Below are 10,941 nucleotides of genomic sequence, written 5' to 3' on the forward strand. Positions count from 1 at the left end.
CTCTAGGGCCTATGAACTATGGTGATTACATTTTTTTTTTCCAAAAGGCAAGCGAAGTGTTTCTAACATGCTATGAGTTACTGTGAACACATTCTTGGGAGTGGGAGTGTTTTAAATAGGGTGCAGAAAGAGATGGAGGAAAGATGGAGGTCCAGAGCTGGAAGGAGATAGCATCAGTCTCCCACATGACCCCTCTGTATCTATGGAGCTTACCAGCCACAGCCCAGAGTGTTCTAAAGAATTACACCTGTGATAACAAGATAATGGCTTTCTTGTTATTATCCCTTAAGTGATGGAGTGTGACAGCTATTTACATAACACTTAGACTTACATTGTATTACTAGTAGGTTTTGAGTCATCTAGATGTGATTTAAAGTACACGGATGTGGGACTTAAACCCATGCCAGGAAGTTTGGTAAAATAGAGCAGGTCAAGACCCAGAGACTTGGTGGGCACATACCTGAGGCTTAGGCAACTCCCAGCTCCCTGCCAGACTCCTGACATGTGCCATGCTCCTCACATCAAAGAAATGTGTCCTATGGTCACGTAGGCTCAAAACAGAGTTCTCCCATGCTAATGAGGTACCTAGAGGCCCAGAGGGATTAGCCAATAAGCTTTCCTTCCCAGACATTCCCCCCTGGAAAAAAATATTTAATCTCAGGCCCACCCTGTGAAGTGGGGTATAGTTTTATGCATCCATTTTCCGCCATGACAATAAACTGTTTAGAACCATGGACTGCATCTTTTCATCAAGATCTGCCATGGGGAGGTTATTTGCCTACAGAGCTGCAGTCTAATCTCCTATAGAAGGTCTCTCTGTGCTCCCAGCCATAACCTGCCTCCTCCAAGCTAAGGACAATTACCCACGGGACAAGCCAGAACTTTTCCTTCAGCCTACACGCAGTCCCCAGCCCGTGGGCTGTCGACTCTGTTCTCTGCTCTTCCGTGACTCTCGGTGGCTTCCAGATGTCCCAGAGTTAGAGAACCCCACAGCCCCAGCCTCACCGCAGGCCAGGAGACCCCTGAACCAGCTCTGCCTTTCCCATGTCTCAGACTGTGCTTTCCCACCCCTGGAGTGGTGCCTCATTGCTTCCCTACAGTCCAGGATCCCCCTGGAGGAAGCAGTGCAGACAAACTCCCCACGTTCTGCCTCCCCAAGAGGTTGTGCCCTGTCGTGGAGCGAGAACAGACTTGACTGACCACTTAGGAGGGTCTGTTGAGCTATATACAAACATTATCACATTTATACAAGGGACTTGCTTATCTGAAGACTTTTTTTTTTTTTTAACCCTTGTGAGCATGTTCTTTCTTCTCCTTACCCTGAACCACCTCTGGATAGGGGCATTGAAATTAGGGCCCTGTGCATGCTAGGTGTCAGGCCTTTTGTTATTTCTTGTTTATGACATAAATTGCCCATGTTGGCTTTGAATTCAATGTACAGCTCAGGTAGCCCTTCAAGTTGCAATTCTGTCTCAGAATGCGGGGCTGAAAAGGTTGCGATGGTTTGTATGTGCTTGACCCAGGCACTGGTGGGAGGTGTGGCCTTGTGGGTGTGGGCTTTAATACCCTTGTCTTAGCTGTCTGGGAGCCAGTCTTCTGCTAGCAGTCTTTGGATGAAGATGTAGAACTCACAGCTCTGCCTGTGCTATGCCTGCCTGAATGCTGCCATGCTTCTGCCTTGATGATAATGGAATGAACCTCTGAACCTGTAAACCAGCCTCAATTAAATATTCTTCTTACAAGAGTTGCCTTGGCCATGGTGTCTGTTCACAGCAGTAAAACCCTAACTAAGGCACAGGTCATTATAGGCCCGAATCACCAGGCCTCTGTATTTCTTCTACATATATTGTTGTTGATTTTAGGGCTGAACTGGGACATCAAAGGTGTTAATTGGCTTTCTGTAGCTATAATAAATATCAGAGACAATCAACTTATGAAAAGAAAAGGGTTGTTTGGTTCATCCATGTTTGGATGACCCTGAAGGTATTAGGCTTATAATGAGGTATCACAAAGGAAGTGCATGCAAGAGCAAAACCTTATGACCATGAAGCAACAGATAAGGAAAAGAAGAGAATGAGAGTACATGATGTCATTTCAAGGTCTTCCCAGTAAACTAAAGACCTCCCATGAGGTCTCATCTTATAAAAGGTTGCATCTTCCCCAACAGCATTCTACTGAGGATCACTCCAGATGCAGACTACATTTCAATGGTGACCGCTTCGATCTCTTTTAGGGGTAGAATATGGATATATTTTGTGGGACTACCATTTAAACAATCACCAGAGGAACAAGAAGGCCCCCTTTTTTTTGTCCTCCTCAGTTTGGAGTTAGAAGGCATGTCTGAAAGGGTGGCAGATCTGTAAGAGCTGAGGACGGCATCTCCAGGCTCCTGGAGCAGAGAGTCCCAGGAAGTAGGGAAGGCCAGGGCGATGGGCTTGCTGCATTTCTTAGGATCAGAGGTCAGGTCCGGGATGGCATTGTCAATTCAGGAAGTGACAGATTTCTACTCTAGAGAAACTGTAGAGATGCCACTAGATAGGTACAAGTTGAAAAGTGACTCCACCTGACTGTCACTTAGCAGCAGCCAACCAGAGTATGAAAGACGGACTAGGCAGTGGCAGAGTCAAGGGAACCTAGCCAGACAGGGGTGGGTGTGCATGGTAGCTTTGACTGCAGTGGCTGTCACAGCAGGGATGAGAAGTGGTTATGGTCACGTCTAAAAGATTTGGCTTGGAGGAATTGCTTATGGGTGGGACAGAAAGAGTCAACTCTGACTCCACATTTTAGTTTGAACAATGGGGAAAATTAGAATTGTTCTGTACAGAGATAGGGCAGTTGTCCTTAGCTGTGTGGCAGCCATAGGCCATCTAGATTTAGGCACTAATTGGGCCATCAGATAGGTAAGTCTGGAGGACTGGGAGACATGGGCCAGGCATGTAAATCTGAGATTTACTAGCACAGAGAAGATGCTGAAAGTCACATAAATAAGTGATATGATCAAGGGAGAACTGGGTTTTGTGCCATCCCAGTGCTTGATGCTCCAGTTGCAGGGGGTGTGAGGAGTGGAGAGGCAGGAAGCAAGATGAATGGGAAGCCGGAGGAAGATGCTGTGAGCATTTGTTCCTTCTTCCTTTGTTTCCTTTATTGGGATCTGTACCCAAGGCTACTCCCTGTGTGGTTATTTCCTCCTATCAAGATTTTCCTATCGGTATCCCATTTTCCTTCTCCCCCATTTCATTATCTCTAGTTAGAGTCTTAGTATTAAACTCAGTTTGTGGTACTAACAGTTGGATCTCAGAGGTGGAGCCATTCATCCATTGCAAGAGCACTGGTCTCTTTGCTTGCTCACACCAGAGGTTGCTTCTCTGGGAGGAGGTTTTGTGAACAGAGAGCAGAGGAGGTATGCTTAGCTTAGTTTATAGATGAGCTAGCCTGGAATAAGATGCAAGCCCCTCAACAGATAAGGGAATTCTAGCAATGAAGCTGAATGATGGATGTATCTACTTGTGCACTTGGCCTATGAGGTGGGTAGTGTGTAGATTCACAAGCAGGATCAGGTGGCTTGGCTGGCTGGTTGGAGCCCTGCAAGGAGAAAGCTGGACCCACCATGAACAAGCAGGAACAGGGGAATGCTACTGGCCTTGAATGTCTTTGCTCGTCATATTAGAAAATGGAAGCATCTGCCATTCATGATGGATGAAACACATGAGAAGTAGTCTGGCTTATCCAGAGGAACCAGCCAGCCTCATCTCTGGCCACTCCAGAGCTGGATGCTACTTCTACAGACAGGGCGGTCATGTGCCATCGAAGGTATATATGGGACACTTATCCAGGATGATGTACTGTGGGTGAATACTCAGGACCAGCACTGACACAGTTCTATGGCTTCTGGAGGTTACTTGAAGCAGGTGGGTCATACTGAAACCATGCCATTGTTCAATACATTTTACTGGATGCTCATACCTCCCCCTCCCCCATAGGTCCCCTTCTTGGAATCACTCACCTCCTGTACACACATGCTTTGCAGCTCTATCTGGAAAACCTGACCTAAGATAGGCAAAAAGAGGCATGATGAGGAGAAGAGAAATTAGGAAAGGACCATCCGATGTGATGTCACCTAAACACAAACCTCCCAGTGCTCTGTCTCCAGCTCGCCACACCTGCCTTCCATTTTTAATTGTATTAACGCCTAAGAATATCCACCAGGTGGCGAACTTGTCTCAAGTTTGCTGTACAACTTGTAACTCCCGTTTAGACAAGGGAGTTGACTTATTTATTTATTTAGCCATTACTGAAATGAAATGATGGGTTTGAGCCAACAGTGAGTGAAATGCATTTCTGGTACTTCTTAGTGGCCTAAGCTTTCCCCACACAGACCTAAGGGTGTTCTACAGAATTGCATTTTTCTGAGGCTGTTACTGTGAGGAACAGTTTAAGGGAAAAGAAAAACATGGAGACAACAGTAACATTCCCACATGATCATGTCTGCCAAACACTGCCTCTTGACCAGTTTACTGTGATTGTCAGCTCTCTTAAATTTTCAAGATTGTGTATGTGTTTAATTCCTGGAATTATTGATTGCAAGATAACTACAGACTAAGAAAATAATTTTATCTATTAAATGCTTTATTCTTTCACATATTCATTTTTTTAAACACCAAGTAAAGGGTTCTTTTCATATGCAGAGCTAATCTTGCTGATTACCGAGAGGGCTTTATATATAGGTCATAGAATGTAGGTTAATAGAATTTACTCTATGGAGTGTTCCTGGTTGCAGCACTGAACAGCCGGAATGTGGCCCCAATTCAGCAGTCAGCCAGACCTGCTTCAGCAATGTGCACCAGGAGTACCTACTGCCTTCTGGGTTCCCAGTCTCTGTCCTCATTTCTTGCCCTGGTGTCCAGAGTATGGGCAGCCTGTTATGCAGAGTTCAATGCTCAGTCCAGATGGGAGCGCTTTAAAATAGTCCAGATCTACTCTCCAGAGCAGAGGTTGGCAATGGGGTGGAGTCCTGTTTGCAGCTGCTAAGGCTTCCAGGCTAAGGAGTTCTAAACACATGCCTGCTGTACATCGATCATGGGAAATACTAATTTCAGATCATAACAAAGTGAAATAATTTACTCCTCCCCCAAAATTTCATTCAATAGTAGATCTGTCTTCCCCTCCAAAATCGTACTAAATTATTAGCATTTTTGTTTGTTTGTTTTTTGTCAATTAGAATTTGTGTGAATTAACTTTTGGTTTATTATGTAAACACCTACACAGTATAGTTTATTTGATCCCTTGGTCCACAAAGCCTAAAATATTGCCATCTGGCCTTCATAGAAAGTTTGATGGCTCAGCTGTAGAGGAGTTTTAGAATTTTGCACTTTCATGAAACCTCATGTGAAAAAGTGCATGGAATATGGACCATTTTGCTTTGATTTGAGAGCTGATGGTCTAAGGTCATGCTACTTTGAACAATTCTGATTTCACTCGAAAGGTGACAGTGACCACAAAATGTTAGGAACCACATGGATAAGGGTCTGTGCCTTGTAGTGAACTTGTATTCTTAGTAGCATCTGAAGGAATTGGGGGGGGGTCAGTATTCCATTAATGATGAAAGCATCATCCATGATCCTGCCAGGAGCCAATGGCATGGCTAAAGTAAAAGTCCGAAGAAAGGTCTTGAGTCATTATCCTGGAGTGTGCGGTGTGGCAGTCATACAGGGAATACAGGCTGATGTTTTCTACTTCGTATCACAACATCAGAACAAGAAGGTCCTTCTGCAGGCTCAGTCCTTAGCACTGAATGGGCTCCTAAAAAGTCTGAGCTGGTGACATACTGATCCCTCTGAATTCAGCTTGGTGGACACTTCATTACAACCTAGTAAATAAGTGACTTTTTAAAAATATAAATTTGTAGCTAGCTTGATGAGGATAGACACAGAGAAGAGATGTGACAGTTGGTACCTTTGTAGGACCTACTTTGTTCTGTAGGAGAGTTCACAAGATGGGTTTAATGAGTCTTAGGAAGCAGACTCCAGGAAGTAGAAAATCTCCTGAGGAGCAAGAGTGTGGCACTTTAACAGGCCTGCGTAGCATTTTGGTTCAATTCAGTTAGAGGTTCGTGTGTGTGTGTGTGTGTGTGTGTGTGTGTGTGTGTCTCAGACCACACCCATGTGGTTATTCCAAAAAGGTGAGTGACATCATTGGCTCCAAATACACCTTTCACTTCTGGAGCTGGCTCAGGCACATCTTTAGTAAGAGCTGGTTAGAAAAAAAAGTTTGTCCTCCCCCCCCCCCCCCACTGTTAAGAACTGGGGCAAAAATGGGGTCATTCACTGGAATGCAAGCTAGTGACTTGGATTTATATGAAGAAGTAGGTGTGAATTCTCGCTAATGTTTTGTAGGCCTTAGTTGGGTGGTTTGGACAGTACAACATTGATGTGCTGGTTTCAGTTTAAGAAACTCTCCTGAGATTGCACAGAGACAAAGCATTTGCAGAGAGGTGCAGCCCAAAACTCTAATCTGAGTTCTGCTCCACAAAGCCCCTTCTAATCCTCTTGTATCCTGCTGTGAGTAGAAGCCTAGGGAAGGGCAACAGGAGCAAACTCGGCAGGAGACAGATTTAATTCAATCTAGCAAACACTAATCAAGCCCCTCTGGTGTGCTGGACACTGGGCAGGATCTGTATCAGATCCTGCCCAGTGATCAAGAAAGTCACCATGTACAGGCAGCAAAAGCATGTCACATAATGAAACAGATGAGGGTGGGGACAGGAGACTGAGGGATGACTTAAGTTACAAGAGGATGCTAAGAGAGAAGAGCAGGTGGGCATCCCAGGCAGAGGAAAAGATGCTAGCAAGAAGGCATCCAAGTACTGAAGAAAGCTGAGAGGACATTGTCTTGAGGAAAAGATGGGAGGAAAAGGGCACAGTTATTGATTCGTTCGGCAAATAAAATATTAAATGCTGGAGATAGAATAGTAATAACAAATAAGTGAATTTATACTTAAGCAGAACTCTCAGGGCAGGAGATTGAGTTAACTTAGAGTCCCCCAACCCCCCAAATAAACACAAAAACAAAACTCAGGTGAAGCAATAGATACAGAATATGCTTTTGTTTTGCTGAGACTGCTGTGATAAAGTACCACAACTAGGTGGAGTAGATAACATAATTTATTGTCCTATGCTTCTGGAGGCTGGAAGTCCAAGGTCAGGGCTTGGGCAGGTTGGCTTATTACAAAGGCAGTGTAGGGGGTCCTTACTCTGTGCCTTCTTCCAACTTCTGGCACTTTGCTAGTAGCTTTTGGGTTCCTTTGCTCGTAGAAGTATCTCCTTGAGTTTTGCCTTTATCATCGTATGGTAATCATACACACTTTGTGTGTGTGTGTGTATGTGTGTGTGTGTGTCTGTCCTTCTAGTCATATTGGATTAAAATTTACTTCAAAGGACCTAATCTTAAATGTTTATCATATTAAAGACACTCTTTCCAAATAAAGACCCTTTCATAGGTAATCGATATTAAAGCTCCTACATCTTTTCGCAGGAATACATAGTTTTATGCACATGTTGAATTATAATCTGCATGTTAAAGTATAATAATATTCTGGAGAGAAAAAATCAGTCCAATTATGGTGACAATGGCATCTATGTGTGAGGCAAAGAGAGATGGAGGTTTGTAGTCTGCATATTGGTCCAGGATATGCATTACTGTAAAGGTGATATTGGAAGAAACCTAGATGACGGGGCTTAGACATGTCTGGGTAGTCTAGAGGTATGAGCCAAATGCTAAGGTTAGGAGTGAGCATTTACCTAGGAGATACAGAGACACCTAAGAGACAAGTGAGACTGGAGAGGAATCAGGAGAAGCTGTTGCAGGAACTGGGTTCAGTGACCATGGGTTTCTGAAGGATGCAGAGACATGCTGCCTTCAGAAAGTCTTCATGGAGCCATGAAGAGAAGTGTGAGATGATCCAACTTAGATTTAGAAGCTTTTGAGGGTTACCATGACAGTAACTTACGGGTGGTTGAGGGGAGACCAGTAGGAGGTGGCCATGAGAGTCCAGGTGAGAGGTAGGGCTGTTTCATCAGGAGGAATGGATAAAGGTCATGAGAGATTTGAGCTATACATGGCACATGCTTATGGAAATGGCATTGGGACCTGAGGCTCTCAGGCTAGGCCAAAGTTCATGCTAATCTCAAGCCTCCCATCGTCTGCACAGAGAGGACACTCTCCTGGGTGAGTTTGTGGGTGTCCATATGCAATAGGATATGCTGAAAGTGACTTTTTGAGGACTGTCTGTACTCAGCAATGGCTTTCTTTTCTCTTAGCTTAGCCTTTCAGTGATAGAGGGCCACACACTGTAGACTTCTAATCTCCATATAAAAATGGAGATGAGATCCACAAATAAATGAGGCAGTATATCCTGATAACAACATTCACCTTGCAGGAGTATCGTAAGGATGAGTTTTTTGTTTGTTTGTTTGTTTGTTTGTTTGTTTTTGGTTTTTCGAGACAGGGTTTCTCTGTATAGCTCTGGCTGTCCTGGAACTCACTCTGTAGACCAGGCTGGCCTCGAACTCAGAAATCCACCTGTCTCTGCCTCCCGAGTTCCAGGATTAAAGGCGTGCACCACCACACCCGGCTAGGACGTGTTGTTAAAAGGACTGTTCAACACTAGATTTCCAAGAGGCACCCAAGAGGTGTCGATTGTTGCTAATGAATATCAGTTTGGCGCTCCAGGGAGAAGTTATTTGGAGTAAGACTTTTGGAAGACATGGCTCTCTGTGTGACCTTGGGCAATCTACAGTTTCCTGTGCAGATGCTATGTAGGCAAGGACTTGGGATTGGGCTCACACAACTAACTGATGTTAACCTTGAATCTAAACTGACACATAGTCACAGTTTACCAAGTTAAAGTCAACTAAATTAGACCATATGAAACTGAAGACAAAAACTGGGTTGCTATTCACTTTTGTACTATTTATATAATAAAGTTATTAGAAAACCTATGATCCAGAGTTCCCAGTGTGGAGAGGTTTAACCCAATTAAGGAAGTAAACTTTAAAGTTATGTCAGAGCCAATCAGCCGAATCACTTTATATACCCATTTATATGTAGAATATGTATTCCTGGATTTAGTCTTCATCATTAGAAAAAAAGTGTTAAAAAAATGTGTCTTCCCCCCAACCCCCAGTGGCCACCCATAGACAGCCATTAGTATTTCTGTGAATTCCTGCTGACAGCCAAAGAAGGGTTCTTTACAAATCGTACAACTCCAACTTCCTAAAGCTTTGTGCTGCTGTTCTCAGAATCATCTTGGAATGGACTACAGAGGTCTGGCTGGCAGGCTTACTTAGGCAGCGTTGTAAAAGAGAGAGCGGCACACTGAGAAAGATCTTGTTGGCAGCACCACACAGGACGAGTGTTCGTTATTTTTGAAAAAGGCCTATAAATATACAATTTAGCTCTTCGGTCCTCAGCTATATTCAGTGTGGGTTTAGGGTTTGTGGTTCACATTAGAGTGTCTGAATCCTGGAGTCTGGCTTGTTTGGGAACTTAGTCCTCCCAGCTAAGGTCAAAAGGAATTGGAAAATTCACCTTCCCTTGTCTTCTGACAGAACTCTGGGATGTGTTTTTGGAGGTCATGTCTCTGCAACCTTTCTCAATTAGCCAAACTCTGAGCTGGACCTTTTCATCTTCCTGGCCATGTTCTGAGAGAAGGCAGCAATTGAGCAAACATCTGTGAAGGGCAATTGGCTTGTGCTAATTGTTGTTGGCACAAAAACTTTTTTTTAAAAAAAAAGTGTATACCTCCCTCCCCCAAATGGGTTTATTTGACCAAGAGTGAATTTGTAAGAAAGTAAATCTAGTTCAATTTGTTTTCTAAATATTAGTACAGCTTGATATAAGACTTTGTACCCAAAGTCCGGCTGCTCCAGACTGCCAGGACAAAATAAATAAATATATTAATTGCTTGGAAAAAAATAACAGGAAAAAAAAAACCCAGCTGTGACTAATGGAAAAAACAAGCCAATAAATGGAACCCGAGTGTTATTCCACTGTGGAAGATTACCAGTGAGGCTGGAATTACATACATCCAGAAACCCATACAAACAGATATCTCAACTTCTTACCCCAGGAAACTACAAAGACAACTAAAGACTAAGCCCTTCTTCCCATCTGGAGGTGACTCACCTGTAAACATCCAAGACAGAGGTATACACAAGTTTGCCTTTTCTTCTCCCTTACTTTGCCTTCTTGGATTTAGCAGTACTAGGTGGAAGAATGTTGTGAAGACTCAAATACATGTTTTTGGTCAGGAGGATAAAGGAAACACACAGGTGCTGACAAGACCAGTAAAGCTTTGCTATCTAAGTGTGGTGGTCAGGCAGTCCCAGACATCCTTTGCCCAACCTCCTCTGGAGGTTGGGTCTTGCTGTTTGAACTCTGACCTTTCTTGTCTAGCTAGCTCTGACTCATGTTGCAGAACACAGTTCAAAGGCTACTCCTCAGCAAGGGTCAGCATCCTGCTTGTACGTTGTCCTGCCTGCTCTATTTTTGTACTTTTCCATCACCATCATAGATCCTGCTCTCATGAATTGATAGGATGTCTGGTGATTTGGTCAATATCTGCCTCTTTCTCTGGATTGGGGGATACATAAAAGCACTGTCCACAGCCCATCCAGAGAGCAGTGCAGAGTTGTCTCTTAGTAAATATAATGAATAAACTAGCAGGTCCCCTCAAAGAATACAATGATGGCTATGTGTCAGGTACTGTAGCTAATACCTTCATATTTCAGTTAACCACTGTGTTGCTCTACAGAGTTTCAGTCCCAAACAAACAACACTATTGTCTTAGTTAGGCCTTCTATTGCTGGGCTAAAACACCATAAACTAAAGCAACTGTGGAAGAAAGCGTTTATTTGTCTTACATTTCATATCATAGTCCATCAC

The sequence above is a fragment of the Mus caroli genome, unplaced genomic scaffold (genome assembly GCF_978045245.1).
Source record: "Mus caroli unplaced genomic scaffold, Mus_caroli_1 scaffold_6, whole genome shotgun sequence".
In the NCBI taxonomy this organism is placed as follows: domain Eukaryota; kingdom Metazoa; phylum Chordata; class Mammalia; order Rodentia; family Muridae; genus Mus; species Mus caroli.